Raw genomic sequence first — 17014 nt, 5'->3', positions numbered from 1 at the left:
TATACAATTTGAGAAGAGAGTTTATGCTTCCTTTTCAAACCAGTAACCGAAAGAAAGACGCCGGACAATATCTGTATGGCAAAATTAGCCATCTCAGATAGCACGGGTTGGAAGAAAGCACTTTGTACATTCTCCACCATTCGCTAACGCTGCCTCATGCCTGTGGCAAGATGGCGGCGGTCTGGCTTCCCTTCGCAGACGTGATCTAGACTTCAGCAGTTTTCTTTTTTTTTTCCACCTCATTGGGCAGCAGGTACCTCTATATGCAGTCTGAAGTATCTACAAGGTCGGCGGCCGCAACCTCGGTAGTAGCGAAACGTTGCCGTCCACGCCAGTACGCTGCAGACGAAGTAAGGGAGCTGAAGAACGCAGCAAAACGAGCGAAAAGGCAGGCAGCGACATCCAATATATCGTCGTCACCTCTGTCATTACACGGTGGTCGGAACGAGCATTAACGCAAACATTACCAAACGCTTTAGGCGCAGCCATACGAAGACGGTGAAGAACACGCGAACGCTAACTTGCAGCAATTCATTGAGAATCGCAAGGCTGAATATAAAGGCGTGTTGTGGCCCCGCATCACGCAAGCGCAGACGGCAGAAGTATCAGCGACGACGCAAGTACCGTAATTCGTTCGAAGATAAAGCAATCGAAGGCTTGGACACGCAATTCTCCCTTAAACAATCAATCATCGCTGCTTCGATGATCTCTCGCGTGAGTTGACAGCTGCTTCTCGTTACAATGGTGCATTTTTTGGCACGCAGCTCAGTTTGACATAGTGGGTTTTACCGTACTCGTCCGGTTGCGCTTAAAGCTTTTAGTCGCGTCTCACCAACATGCCCAAACAGCCACATTAGTAAATACTACTCGCACCCGCCGTGGTTGCTCAGTGGCTATGGTGTTAGGCTGCTGAGCCCGAGGTCGCGGAATCGAATCCCTGCCATGGCGGCCGCATTGCGATGGAGGCGAAAACACCCGTGTACTTAGATTTAGGTGCACGTTAAAGATCCCCAGGTGGTCGAAATTTCCGGAGTCCTCCACTACGGCGTGCCTCATAATCAGAAAGTGGTTTTGGCACGTAAAGCCCCATAATTTAATTTTAAATACTACTCGCAGCGCAAAACTCCGAGGACCGCTCAGCGGCGTTCAATTGAACATTAATGCTTTCGTATTCACAACTCATCAGAAGTACTTAGGTGTCTTCGGATTTCCGCAACCCATCTTTCTTACAGTGTGTTGACGCGCCATCTGGATATTCGACAGTGCGTAAAAAAAACAGAAAACATGGCGCATTTTCTGCATCACTGTATCACGGCCGCTGGATAAAAAAAAAAAGTACGGCCTGCCGCGTCAGGCGTGCTGCTATGGGAGCGAACGTGACAGCCGTAGTTGCACTCTCGGCCGCTTGGCTGGGCCGAACGACGCTAGCTCTCGGGTACTGGACGCGCCGGTTTCCATGGGCGACGGCGTTCGAAGCGCGTTCCTCACGCACTTTCTATGCCGACCCTAGACAACAGTCCTCGACTGGCAGCGCCGCGGCGGATGACATCGTTTTCGATGCACGTGGCAGACCGCACTTTTTTTTTTAATCCAGTGGCCATGACTGTATATTCGAGCACTGTGCAATCGTTTGCGAAGGCGCACTTTCCGGCCTGCTCCCTTTATTGTAAATGAAGCTTGCCCTTGCTAAATAAATACTTTGTGACAGCTTAACGGTTTACTTAAACGTTAATGAGTTATCTAAAGCTAAGGAGTTAACTAATTTAACTTAAAATGCACTTTAACATTATAATGAACAAAGGTTTCCGATCATCAGAAGTATCGAACGTGTAAGATGCCGGGTTGTTTATAGTTTCCATGGCTGAGGTAGTCACCTGTAGGTACACATTGAAAGATCCATATTGAGTGAAAATTGAGAAATGTAATAAATTGGCTAATATAGTCTAATCGGCAAATTTACCTGTGTTACAGTCTTGCCTAAAGTCAACATTTAGAACTCCGAGACAATGCGCGCATTCCATTCCGGATGATTGAAAATGTCGAATGATTCCGGAATCATTCCAAATCCAAAGTTACCACTCCGTAACTATGCTCTAGAGGTAAGTGACCCTGAACACGGAACGGTAACTGAACTTACGCTTTCCGGAGCGATTGCAGCGCCGAAAGGGGGGGGGGGGCATTCTGTAAGTGTCCACCTAGAGGAGGTTTCCACTTCATCTGCTGCTGAAGTTCTAATTGGCTGGGGGGCACCCGTCTCCTTCTCACGCGTACCTCAGCTAAGCAAATCAGCACTTCAGCAGCAGCACACGAAATGGACATGTCCAAGGTGGACACTTACTGAACAAACACTCCCCGTCCCCGTACCCCGGCCAAGTTTAAGGCTGGCTCACCAGTGACGCTCTATGCAGCGAAAGAGAAAAAAAAAAAAACGTGTCAATCTCCGAAAAATCACCCGCAGACGAGGCTGTAAACTAAGTGAGCGTGAAATCTCCGAAGCAAGTACCGTATCATCCGCGCTATAGATCGAATCCGGTCTGAAGTTCACAGGGGCAAATTTGGGCTTAAATAAAATGTTGCTTCTTAGGTAGTCCACACCCTCTTTATAGTCCGCTTGGGCATATTTCGGTAGCGAATGAGCTTTTCTTTAACATCGTGTGCAAGTCGGTAAACAAGAACGTTATCGTAAAACAGTACCACCCTGGTTCCTTTACTAAGTCGTATGTAATTATTCTTGGTCAGTGATGTCTCTACCGCCTACTTTCGGAATACTTGCACTTGCGCGAAAAATCGCAATAAACACCGACTAATTAACGTTTCGTTCTTCGCTTTAAGGCACATGCTACTAGGGCGAAATTAAAGCCGGGCTGTCGTCAAAGATTGTCTGGTTAGCTGAAGTCCTAAGATCAGAACCAATTTATAGATATCCGTAGTAAAATTATGCCATGAAATACATCAGTATTTCAGTTATAATTTTTTCAAGAACGTCGCCCTCTGCAAGAAGAAATTATAATTGAAACGTCTATGCAATGTCTAGAGTAAATTTTAGTTACGGTATACTATCAAAACTGCGTCTAGTCCCAGGTTTTCTTCATGTTAATGACTCCATTACCAACCGGCGTCATATCGGTAATTGTGATATTCGCCCTAAAGTAAGTATAGCTAGAAAATTTATGCACATAACAATGTTACTATGCTAATTGAACTTAGCAAGATATTCATGCAAATGAGTTCTCTAACAGATTTTGTGAAGAAAAAAAATTGCGGCAGATAGCACCCTTCCGCCTTTTCCAGTGATCCACCAGCACCAAACTTCAAAAATTCTGTTGGAAACAATATATTAAAATAAAATATGCGGACCCAATACACATCTTGGAAATCTGTGTGTGGTGTTGGGCTGCTAAGCACGAGGTCGCCGGATGGAATCCCGGCCACAGCGGTAGCATTTCGATGGGGGCGAAATGCGAAAACATCCGTGTACTTAGATTTAGGTGCACGTTAAAGAACTCCAGGTGGAAGAGGCGTAGCCAGGGGGGCTTATAGGGCTTCAGCCCCCCCCCCCCCCGAAATTTTTTCGTGCTGCCATGCACCGCCGACCAAAACAACATCGGCACCTAAAATCATTGTGGATTTTCTCTAGAATGTCTTTTTCACACTCGAAAACACATTTCAACGCGAACATTGCGAACTCGGACTGAATTTTGTGGCAACACCCATGCACATGGAGTCACATAATGCAAGGAGCCCCATCCAAGCACAAAGATTCAAGGGCGTTTTGATGGCGAGCGGGCTCGTCGCGGCATCTCGTGGAGGCCGCGGAATCTACGGGGCGCATGGATTTCAATTCCGAAACTTTATGGGCATAACGTTCTCATCAGGGCTGCTAGATGGCTCCAACAAAAAAATAGCCAAATGATGTCAATATGTAGCCCAAAAATAGCCATGTACAAATATTTCGCGAGCGAAATGTATCCGAAAACATACCCAAAACGTTTGATGATGTTCTGCAGGTGCTTTATAAATGGCGTAGATTATGTTTTTACGGCTCCAGAATTCCGCCGCCTGCCACCAGCACAACACTGGCCTCAAGATCTGTGTAAAGAATTCTAGCAAGACGTGTCACTCAGACGTGGATTTAAACGCCGCTTATTGTGAGAATGAGTCGAAGGACTTCTTTTTCAATTTACGCATGACGTTGTTGCTACTTCGTGAGCCACGTTCTGAGCTAACTTTAGTTGACGCCTCGCTTTACCCGAGGAATTTTTCAGTAAGAGTCGAGAAAATATTGCCAGCTCCTACATCGAGAATCAGCTTCGGCTGGTCACGATCGAGTGGCCAAGAAGCAGCCCGAGCTCAAGGCATTTTGGAAGAAGGATGTCTTTCCTAAGCTTGATTCATAAAATAAATATGTTATTTCTCTTCTTCTCTCTCTAACTTTTTTATGTTTTACTTGAAAGCAGCTCGATGTTGAGTTAGCAAATGCCACCGCTTGGACTCTGGAAAAAGCTTGAAACCTTCTCTCATGTTCTTCATGCAAAGAAGTGGCAGTTGTGGCTGCAATTCACCTTTGACTGGGAACAAACAGAACGACCTGCTGGCCCATAACAGAAGAGGTGAATTAAAGTTTATAGCTTTAATTGCCAACGGCGCTGGCAATAATTCAGGTGGTATTAGTACTGAAGAGATTTGAACAGCACAATATTAACGCGATAGCGGTAAGGGCGCCGTGTCGCAGGAATTCCGGCGTCGGTGACCGGCGTCCAGCATCGGACGTCGCATGGGCAAAAATGATCTCGGATTACGCAAACTCAACCCCGCAGCCCCTCCATGTGCCGCAAGGAAATTACTGAACTAATTGAATTTCTCAAGGCAAAATACCTAGAAAAATCGTAAAGTACGACTTACACACAACCCATAGACATGACAGCGTCGGATTGTAATTTGAAGATACGAGAAACCATAATTCTGTTACGCGGAAACAAGATAGCGTTTTCCAGCTGATGTTTGAGGAGGTCTGTTTTAGGAGGAACGGCGCGAACCGCTCGGTTCCTTGCACACCATTAAAAAAAGAACCCCAAAGCTGCCTTCGTGCATAGCATTCGCCGCCAGCGTTTCCGTTTTCACATAAGCTGCAGTTACCGCGAAGCGTGAGAAGCACTCAGGGATCACTGAGTGCTATCGCGTTCCACTCTTATAGGCGAAGCTTAAGTGTCATCCAAAATTTTTAAACAGAGATTCGCTGGCAGAATTCGTGCAATTTGAAAACGTGTACATAAGTCTCTATGAATACAGGTACGAATGTGTGTGTTGACAAATTTCCGAGGGGGGCTGTGTACCTTTACTTTCAGTGCGACTTGAAAAAAAAATATGTAATTCCACTAGGGAACACACAAAATCGATTTTATGTGTCGCGCACGGCTGTCGCGAAGTACAAAGTAAACCCCTGCCTCTAAATTCAAGCATAACACATCAGAATAGGAAGTCAGTAGAACACTATACGAGAGACGTTCCGAAAGTAAGTTTTATCATTTGTTTTCACCCGGAAACTTTATTGCCAAAAAAAAAAAACACCTTGGCATCATGAATCATACAACTTATACTATCTTTCCACATAGCCGCCACCGACATTCAAACATTGGTCGTAGCGTGCAATCAGTTTGAAAAAAGCGACTCTGGTAAAATTCGATGCCCTGCGATGCAAGGACTTGTCGCACAGCCTGCTCCACCTCAGCCTTGTTTTGGAAGTAACATCCCGAGAGTGACTCTTTCAATGCAGGGTACAGGTGCTTCATTCATGCCGGATAACAACACGCACTTCTGCTGGAGACCATGCTGTCAACACGTGTCTGTCTGCCATCGTGATTTGTACTCGAATAACCTCGGGCACGCCGGTCTGCCGCTACTCACTCTTCTTCGGCGCTCTGCGCATGTGTCATTAGACCTCCTCTGACGCTCCCTCCGTCGTTAAACCAGCAACGACCGTGGATTCCTATGGCAACAGTTTCACCTGCTGTGCCATCTACTCTTTAAAAAAATGACGAAAATTACTTTTGGAACGTCTCTCGTATGTACCTTTGCAGACTGGCATGAACTCTTTCCCAACCACCACTGTGCAATGTGTGCAAAAGTAATAAAATATATTCGTGACAGTACCACAAGCACCTAGTATATATATTGAATGTAGCTTATTTTTTCTCACCACAGCTTGAAAATATGCCAAAGGGAAGAGAACTTGGTGCTGGAATGACGTTTAAACATGGCAGCCATGACTTGACGCCATCCTCCCAGAACCGACACTGCCTAAAAACACAGCGTTCGGTATTGCCTACATATCTTTGTTGTAGCAGCAATTCCCGAATTCCCGAATTTTGTCAGTCTTGACGTGGTCCTCAGGACTCGGAAGTCCTAAAGGCAAAAATATCCCAAATATAGCCATGTAGCCAACTTGCCATTTTCGACGTCAGCCAGCATAAAAATTAGCCCAACTTGGCTATTAACAGCCCCATCTGGTAAACCCCGGTCCTCATAAACTTTTGATGCGAAAGGTGTATTGGCATTTCCAAAATAGTGCTTTAGATTTTCAATTCCAGGACTTTGTGTGTTTAATGTTCTTATAAACATTTGACGCCAAAGTTGCATTCACTTTTCTAAAGTCGTACATCAGACCATACAACGAGACAAGCCAAATCAACTCACTATCAGATAAGTTGACAAAGCACTCAGCGAGGTGCGATGAGACGAAGAGTTGTGGTGGTTAATGTGTGCCGTCTTGTGACAGAATGGATTTTTTTTCACCTTCCCAAAGCATCCATGTTAAGACACTAAAGCCACCAAAGGTAACTACGTTCTTATTTATTTTTTCTACTTTGACTTTTATTCGCGAGGACCCCCACATTGAGCCTCTTCAATTTTCTTGCTATCGCTACCCGCGGGCTGTCAGAGCCAACCAGAGCGCATGCGTTTTTCTCGTGTTGCCTCGACCACCACGCGGTGCACCTTGCTGCACGTTCGTTTTCCCCTGGCGGAGTGGATTTTGGCCTGATAGTTTTGGACGCACTCTGGCCAGCAGAGGACAAAAAGAAACAATGGTCGCTCGCCGCCATCCCTGTGGGGAGTCGACAAATTGCAACACGTTCACTTGGGGGCATCACCTTCATTTCGATGTTATTGTAACTTCTCCGGAAAGTCTTTTGTCCCGCCGGTGTAGGATACCGTGCAGTATACATATGGCTCTCTGTGGACCAAGCGTCTCACATTTTCTTCGACATTCCTTCGATAGCCACATTGGGTGCCCAAAGTAGGCTTTCGATTGTAGCCAACATGCTTTCTTCTGCGTTTCTTTTTTTCATTTCGGTGCCCCCGCACCACAAAAGAAAAAGACATTGTTGCGACGCAGCGAATTATTGCGTGGTGAAAGTTCGATTTTGTTACTTCTTTTGCGGGAAGTAATGAGCCAGGGAACTCTCAGTTTGCCGGATGCTCTTATATTATTGCGACAGCAATTATATGGACCCTCCAGGTGCGTTCCAGCCGTCGCCGTCACGTTCCGTATAAATTCCAGGGGCGATAACATCGTCACCGCGCGCCACATGCTGTATGTGCGAGGGAAAGCGTAGGGGGGAAGGGTGAGCCGATGATGGTGGCTCAGTCTTGCGTGGTCAAGGGTGAAAAACGCGCGCTTTGCGTCGCGCGCGGTGCATCGGTTAGAGTGGAGGGCCTTAGGATTCTGTGATCTGTGAATCTGTGATTGCGCAACATGTTTATTTACCTGGTTTGACGCATTACTACAGCGACTTTTGCTTAGATACGTATATTTATTGGATACTTATACGTATATTTAATTATCTTGTTGGGAGCTTTTGTGTATACATGCAGTGAACTTTGTTTCCAGTGACACTTGTTTTACCCTTTATCAAGCTGTAGCTTCGCATTTGTATATTCCATTGCATCTTCGAGTTTCCAATGTATATTTTGCAAAACTCCCGCTTTTTAATGTGCTCTCTGTTGCGACTATAATTTTGTTGCAATTACTCACAATGCGCGACCGCTGACAGCTGCTCCTGCGCAATACATTGGAACAAAGGACAGCGTCATTAGGATTTTTCCTGGCCATTGAATATGCACAAAAATGTAAACAAGGTTCTTGAATGACAAAGGTTAATTAAAATATTTATCCCCAACTTGTTCATTTCATGGCCTTCATATTTTTCATATCAGCGGCATGCAGTACGTGCTTTGCTGGTTTCGAACTGATATAGCTCTAAAGTTCGTGTGATATTTTATTTACTTATTAAATAGACAAAGAAGGTGGAAGCATTGAGATCATTTACATCTGGTACAATTTTTGGGACATACAACTATATACTTTTATGAAAAAATACATATTTTACATGTCTTGGCAGTGCATAGCATTCAAGAATTCGTTTGCATTATCTTTGGCATAGGCAATGCAATTATTATTCATGTATTCGATCCCCCGACAAATTCTATAAGAAGCAGGCCGAGATGAAACGTGAGCCCCCCCCCCCCCTAGAAATATTTCTGGCTACGCCACTGCCAGGTGGTCCCAATATCCGGAGTCCCCCACTACGGCGTGCCTCATAATCAGATCGTGGTTTTGGCACGTAAAACCCCATAATTTAATTTGTTTAAATTTGTGTGAAGCGGTTGATCAAACACTATAAATTTCCCTATTTGATTGCTGCGTCTTTGGCGCAAATAAAACTGGCATGTGCGCAATGTACTCTCGTGCACCCGTGTTACGTAATGCAACACACGCATGAATAATCTAAAGGAGCTAGTTGGTGTTGGCACGATAGAAGTACGGGCACGATCATGGACCTGGGAGCTCGGTTTGGCGGAGGCAAGGAACACACGTTGTGACAGCTTGAGAACGGAGAGTCGACTGGCTTTATTCAAAAGTAAAAGCAGGTTTGCCGATTGGCTTTGGTGACGCGCCAGTCGGGCAGCCACCTCGATCCCAAGAAAGAGCAGGGGCAATGACCGCCAGGGCGAGGCACGGCGAGGTAAACTGGATTTCCGGAGCAACTGGCAAAGTTGATTTCCGAGAAGCAAGGACGACAAAGTGACAGATGGTCGCTACAGACTAACCGTTCAGCGTCGGGCTGCTGTGCTGGAGAACTAAGGTTCGATACCACCATCAGACGCATGGTTTCATTTTACTTTTAAGTGTGAGCTATTCGGTTAGACAGCATGCCCCACCCGTATGCCACAGTAAGAAAGTCCGGGAGAATTCGCAAAGTAAGCTGCGCTTTAGAACGTCAGAGGTCCTCGTGCTACATGTACCGGAGCTATACTTCATTGCGATAGCATTATTATGACCCACCTAGATATAATCACGGGAGTCTACGGGATCTGCCCGCGTTACAGTCAGCAGTGAAACCTCCGTGAGGGCACACATCATATGTGAATTCACTTATCCAGCCTTTTGATTACGCGGTCTCCGTGATCGATCCGCTTTATTTTGCGCCGACACCAACGACTAAAGCCGGTGAGTGTCCTGTACAATGACATCGCAATAAAAAGCAAGCGGTAGACATTTCTTTTGAAGCGTTACACCTTTTCTTCGCTACTTCCTGAGTTTCGCCCGGCGCCGCGCGCAGCGCGGACCTTGGCAGCAGCGCATCTGAAGGCGCTTGCACTGGTGAAGGCGTAGGCAGTGCCGCATGCGCTATACCACCAATGAGAAAGGAGCGTTCTGTCTTCTGCGGAGAGACAGTTACTGCCCTGCACTTAATCCCATATTTCCATCTCCTTCTTCAGAATCTCTTTAGGGTAGCGTGACGCAAAGCTCGGTTTTCTGCAACACCACGAAATGGCGTTCCACTTCGCGCAACAGGGGCGGCGCACACCACCCATTCTGCCCGCAGTGTCGTAGAAGGTATTGCCGCAGCGCGGTCCCGCCTCCCCTGGCCACTCGCGAGTCGACCGCGGCGCAGGCGTTTGCCGCCGCGTCGCGTTGACCGAATGCATGTTTACGGGAGCGTCGGCACACGCCCGATTGCGCCAGTGTATGCTTATAAAGCCGGCGAGCACTCGAGCGCAAGAAAAAAGCGCAGTATAGTTCAAAGGAGAACTATACTACGCCGAATTTTCCGTCGAAGAGGTACGCCGGGCTCTCCACAAATTAAACGACCGTTCCGCCCGGGGCCCCGATGGCATAACCAACAAGCTCCTGCGAAACTTAGACGATCCCTCGGTCGTGTACCTCACGGGCGCCATCAATGACGTGTGGGGGCGGCGCGAGTTACCTGATGCCTGGAAACTCGCCCAGACGATCCTCATTCCAAAACCGGACAAGGCGCCTGGAGTCGATAACTTTCGCCCCATCTCGCTCACGTCGTGCGTGGGTAAGGTGGCCGATCATGCCGTACTCAATAGAGTCGGCCGGTATCTCGAAGACCAGGACTGTTTCACACACCACATGATCGGCTTCCGACCCGGCCTCTCGACGCAGGATACGATGCTTCTCCTTAAACACCAGATCATAGACGCCGGGGCCACTTGGGGCACCCACGCCATACTCGACCTGGAGAAGGCGTTCGACAACATCGAACACTCGGCAATACCTAAGGCGATCGCGGACCTAGATATCGGGCTCCGGTTCTACGAGTTCGTCCGCTCCTTCGTAACCCACCGCAAGGCCGTGCTCCGTGCCGGAGACCTCATGTCGGAAGAAGTCGAGCTCGGACAGCGTGGCACTCTCCAGGTCTCCGTCCTCTCGCCGACGCTGTTCAACCTGGTGATGATTGGGCTCTCCGAACGCCTCTCGAAGATACAAGGCCTCAACCATACGGTATACGCGGACGACATCACCATCTGGTGCTCCGCGGGGTCGAATTGCTTTATCGAATCCGCTCTGCAGGAGGCAGTCGAAACCGCCGAGTCCTATCTCGACCACACGGGCCTCAAATGCTCCTCCGCCAAATCGGAGCTGTTGTTGTACTGGCCAAAACGACAAGGCAAAATGCCTAAGGGATGGAAACCACTCACCGAGAACATCATCACCGTCCGCACCAGAGACGGTCGCCCAATCCCCAGTGTCGACTCCATCCGAGTACGGGGAATGATTATCGAGGTGGGCGGATCAAACATCCAAACAGTCCACAAGCTGACGACAAGGATGGACAACGCAATACGATTCCTACGCAGAGTGGCCAACCGTAACCACGGCCTCAAAGAAGACAATTGGTTGCGTCTCGTACACGCGTTCGCCCTATGTCACTTTACCTACGTCGCAGCAATGCACAAGTGGAAACAAGCGGAGCGTGACAAGCTCAATACACTCATCCAAAAGGTAGTGAAGCGGGCCCTTGGGCTCCCGATCACCACGCCGACGTATCGACTCCTCGAGTTCGGGGTGCACAATACCCTCGAAGAGATTGCTGAGGCTCAGGAGAGAGCGCAGATGATACGACTGATGATGACCAAGACCGGCCGTCACATCTTCCGCGAGCTCGGCTACTTCCCACCGAACACCCAGGATCCACCGGAGTTTACGCCGGTTCCCCGCGAGCTCCGCGACCTAATCACGATCGCACCCATTCCGCGAAACGTACATCCGGAACACAATCGAGGCAGGCGCCTAGTTCGGGCCACCGCATTCCTCAAACGCATAAACAAGAAAGCGGACGACTTCGCTTTCGTGGACGCCGCCGCCTACCGATGCAACCGAGCCTTCGCCGCGGTTCGCAACGCGAAGTCGCAACGGACTTTAAACGCCGCCACGGTACGCACACGCGACCCCGAGGTGGCGGAGCAAGTGGCCATAGCCCTGGCAATGCTCGACGATAAGCGAAAGACAATATTCAGTAACTCGAGACCGGCCGAGACGGAAGCACGCAAAAGCGAAAATGAGGTGAAAGAATGGTGAAACAAAATATTTACAATTAGTCTGCTTGCGAAGTTTTACTTGCATGGTGTAACGCTCGGTGTAAACAACACAGATTCGCTGTTCGACCATCTTCACGGACTGGAAGGGGCGGTGATTTTTTTAAAATAACGAACACCTACACGACTCTGGTGGACACGTAGCATCTAGCATGGCACTGTCCAGAGCTCGCAGCAGCTCGATCCGCGCAGCTGTCGAGGCTGCCCCTCACCTCCAGACCATCCAGCATATAATGATATGCTGATTAAATAGATACGCTTTACAGAGGTAGCAATAGAGTTCAGTAAGTACTGGATTTTTGTGCTTACATATGACATCAAGGCCTTCACAACGCTTAGGGAATCTGTATATATAACTGCTTTTTGGAGTTTTGATTTTCTTATATGCTTCACAGCCGACAATAGCGCGCAGGCCTCGGCCGTAAAGATGCTGGTTTCCGGATGCAGTACATCGGATTCCGAGGAGGATGGACCGACACCTGCATAGGACACCCCGGCATGTGGCTTAGAAGCGTCTGTGTAGAGCTCTGTGCACGAGTGCTTGTACTGAAGTTCTAGGAAATGCATTCGAATTTCGACCTATGGAGCGTGCTTTGTAACTTCTAGAAAGGATATGTCACATTCTACCACCTGCCACTCCCAAGGAGGTAACAGCTTGGTTGGATGCATTAGGCGATGCTTGAAGAGTGGGCGTGCATGCACTAAGCTCGCTCACGCGCAGCGAGAAAGGCTGTCTTGAAGAGGGACGACTGCGGAAAAGTCTAGCACAAGTCACATCGGTAACGATACCAAAACATGAATGTTCATGATTGGAGGGTATTTTGAGAAAATATGTGAGGCTGATATATGTTTTCTGCAAGTGCATTGGCCACTCATTTGAGTATGCGTACAAGATTTCAGTCGAGCTTGTCCTGAAAGCGCCCGTGGCTGAGCGGATACCTAGATGGTGGGCAGCATCTAGCCTCTTTAGCGCATTCGGGCGGCAGAGTTATATACGACGGCACCATAGTCCAGTCGTGACCGGATAAGGCTGTTGTAAAAATTCAATAAACACTGCCTGTCATTGCCCCATGTAGTGTGGGATAGAAGTTTCAGTAAGTTCATTGTTTTTAGGCATTTTTCTTTAAAATATTTAATGTGTGGAACGAATGTGAGCCTGGAGTCAAGTATAATACCTAGAAATTTATGCTCTTTGTTGACAGGTTTCTCTTGTTCCCACACTTTTACGCAAGCATCTGGAACCAGACCTCTATTTCTCGTGAAAAGAACACAAGAACTTTTGTGAGGGTTGATTTTAAATCCATTTTTGTCTGCCCACTTGGACAATTTGTTCAAGTCATGCTGTACCTGTCTCTCGCACACTGCGAGGTTACAGGATTTGAAACCTATTTGAACGTCGTTCACGTAGACGGAATGAAAAATGGCTGGGGGTAATGAAGCACGAAGTGTGTTCAGCTTCACGATAAAGAGCGTGCAGCTAAGCACGCCTCCCTGGGGTACACCAGTTCGGTCGCGACAATACGTTGCAGATTTTCACGTGGAAGATACGATTCAACAAATAGCTTTCGGTTATGTTCAGCATGTTTCCACGGATACCCATTCCCGACAGGTCTCGCAAAATCCCGTAATGTCACGTTGTGTCATACGCCTTCTCCCATATCGAGGAAGATTGATAAGAAAAACTGTGTGTACAAATGCGTCATGGTTATTTCCTTCAATGCGCACAAGATGATCGGTTGTGGACCGCCCTTCTCTGAAGCCACACTGATAGGGATCAAGCATTCTGTTCAGTTCAAGGAAATGGATGAGTCACCGATTAATCATTCTTTTTCAAATAGCTTACAAAAGTAACTTGTGAGAGCTTTCGGGCGGTAACTTGCCACAGAAGAAGGGCATTTGCCCTGTTTCAAAACAGGGATCACAATGGCTTCTTTCCATGTAAATGGAAGGTATCCGGCAGCCCAAATAATGTTGAAAAGTGCGAGTACTGTAACTTGTGTGTCAGTGTGAAAGTTTTTGATCATGCCATACATGATTCTGTCAGGTCCCGGTGCAGAGCTATTGCATGCGATCAAGGCAGCTCTCAACTCGGCAATACTGAAAAGGGCCAGTTATACAGTTTGTTCTGTCTGCATTTACATACGACTGGCTATTGTTAAGGAAGGATTGAGAATAATGGATTGAGCTCGACAGATGCTCAAAGTGCTCCCCAAGAGAGTCTGCCTGGTCTTGCAAGGTATTTGTTCGCTCACCAGAGGCAGTGGATGGATTTGTTGCCCTTTTAGCTTTCTTAAGCCATTCCACACTTTCGCCTCCTGCGTGTATTAATTAATACCCGAGAGCAACCTCACCCAGCTTTCTCGCTTCGCCTCACGTCGTGTCCGCCTTCCCTGTGATTGAATTTCTTTAAACTGAATTCGATTTTTGGCATTTGGCGATCTACGCAATACTCCCCATGCCTTGTTCTGCCTCTTTTGCGCCTCTCTACAGTCTTCGTTCCACCAAGGAACACGTCTTGTAAGTAAACCCCCATTCGTTTGTGGGATAAGCTTTGCGGCTGCATCAATAATAAAATCGGTAAAATATGCAACAGCACCATCTATAGTAAAATCATTTATAAAATATCGTGGTAGATAAGATTATTCTGTAAATACTCCCAGTCCGCCGGTGCTAATTTCCATCGAGGAATATGCGGAGGGTTCTCATGCGGAGTTATCAGGTTTAAAGTTACAGCAAAGTGGTCACTTCCGAAAAGTTCATTGGTGACGTTCCATTCTAGGTGAGGCAGAAGAGAAGAAGAGCCAATTGCTAGATCTATCGCTGAATACGTGTTGTATTGTGCACTGTAATATGTTGGCTCCTTCTTATTAAACAGCCAGGCACTAGAGGTCAGAAGAAAATTTTCAATGAATCGACCTCTCGCGTCGCATCGCGAATCTCCCCACATCGTAATGTGGACATTAAAATCACCCACGAGTATTTAGGGGTCAGGAAACTGATTAATTAGGTCATAAAAATAGCTTTTTCTAAGATTACAGTTAGGTGGTGTGTATGTGTATATAGAACACAGAGTGAACCATTTATTAAAAAAGGATTGCTCGAACTGACACCCCCTCAAGGGGCGTCTGAAGGGCGACGTGTTGACAAGCTACAGACTTGTCCGCAACTATTGCAACATCGCCGGAGGCGTTAGACTCGTCAAGGTCTTTTCAGAAGATGGTGTAATGGCGAAGAAAATTAGTGTTTGTAGGTTTCAGATGTTTCTCTTGAACACACAGCAGCTTTGGATTATGTTTGTGTAGGAGTTCTCTAATATCGTCAAGGTTATGAATGGGTCCTCTAACATTCCATTGTAATATTTGTGTTTCCATTATGATAAATCATAATCAGCCAACAAACACTGACACCACGGACAACAAGGGGAAATTACTTCTGCTTAATAAATGAAATAAAGAAACGACAGATTATTGGAAATGAAAGTGGATGAAAAAACAACTTCCCGCAGGTGAGGAACGATAACACAACCTTCGCATCGTTCCCCACCTGCGGCAAGTTGTTTTTTTCATCCACTTTCATTTCCAATAATTTATCATTTCTTTATTTCATTTATAAAGAAGAAGTAATTTCCCCTATGTTGTCCTTGGTGTCAGTGTTTGTTGGCTTCTTATGAAAGGACTAATAAAAATCGGGCCCCTTGGTTAACCCACTTTCTTCTAATTCATTATGATAAATGTGTTTTGTGCTGTGTGTTTAAGAGACGGAGATTAGCTCACGGGCCCTTTCTGGGCGCCGTGACACGAGGTTTGTCTTTTTTGGAGCGATCGCGAGAGTCTCGCGGCTCCTTAGGCGCTGGTGGCGCCGTCTGACTGGTTGTTGTGTCCATCGCCTCTTGCGAGGCGCTGGACACGCGCTCTTCCGAGCGCTGTGTTTGACGTGAAGGCCTCGCCACGTCGGACGAGACATTTGAGGCCACCGGCCCAGAGGTCGGTGGTCCGTATTTCTGGGGGGGGGGGGGGCGGAACAGGGCTCGCTGTAGCCACCGGGGGGCCGGATGGCGTCCCCGCCGGCTCACTGCGTGTGGGCCGGACAGACGCCGGAAGCCGTTTTGTCGCCGCACCCTGACGCGTCACATCGGCAAATGTGTTCTTGGGCGAGTAGGATACCCGCCTGCGTGCCTCCTTGAAAGTTATGTTTTCCTTTACTGTTATCGTCATAATTTTGTTTTATTTTTTCCAGGATGGGCACGACCGTGAGTACGCGGCGTGCTGCCCATCACAACTGACACAGTGGGGAGTGTTCTCGCAAGATTCAGAAGTATGTTCATGGAAACTGCATTTCGCACAGGTTTGGCAGCCTCAGCAGCTCTGTGAACTCTGGCCAAACGTTGACATTTGAAACATCTGAGGGGATTTGGCCCGTGTGTCCTAACACAGGCCTCTATAGACTGGGGCAGAACACTTGAGCAGAATGTGAGCATCAGGTGCGTGGTTCGGATTACTTTGCTGTCGCGCCTCCTCGTTATTCTTTTAACGCTGATGAGTTCTGCCCACTGAAGCTCTCCAGAAGTTCAGCTTCAGAAAGCTCCAACAGATCATCATCTGAGACAACGCCGTGGGTGGTATTCATAGTACGGTGTGGGGTTACTGTTACTTGTGCATCCCCAAATGAGACAAGATTGGGCAATTATTTGTACAGTTTCTGGTCGCGAAGCTCTAAGAGGAAATCTCCGCCTGCCATCCTCTATGCTTTGTAACCTGTACCAAAAACTTCGGTAAAATACTTCGAAACAAGGAATGGTGAAATTCTTCGCACTGGTTTTTCTGGTTTTTCAGAATGAATGACATGGAAACGGGAAAAATATTCTTTTTGCTGACCAAAAAAGTGGAATACTTCATCGGTGCGCCCTCTTTTCTGAGAGCAATCAGGGATTGGGAGGAAGGAACTAGCCATAAGGATATGTTGAGAATTCGGCAGCAACGTCAACCACCCACCATGGAGTTCTACAAGGGGAGGCTTGCAGGAGCCGTGAAACAGGTCCTGCAAACGCCAGTTGTACGTTACCACTATAACCGAATATGGCATAGTTCAGGTAGGCTACTCACACAGG

This window comes from Dermacentor variabilis, chromosome 1 (genome assembly GCF_050947875.1).
Source record: "Dermacentor variabilis isolate Ectoservices chromosome 1, ASM5094787v1, whole genome shotgun sequence".
NCBI lineage: Eukaryota > Metazoa > Arthropoda > Arachnida > Ixodida > Ixodidae > Dermacentor > Dermacentor variabilis.
The sequence above is the reverse complement of the archived record's forward strand: the minus strand, read 5'-3'. Positions refer to the sequence as shown.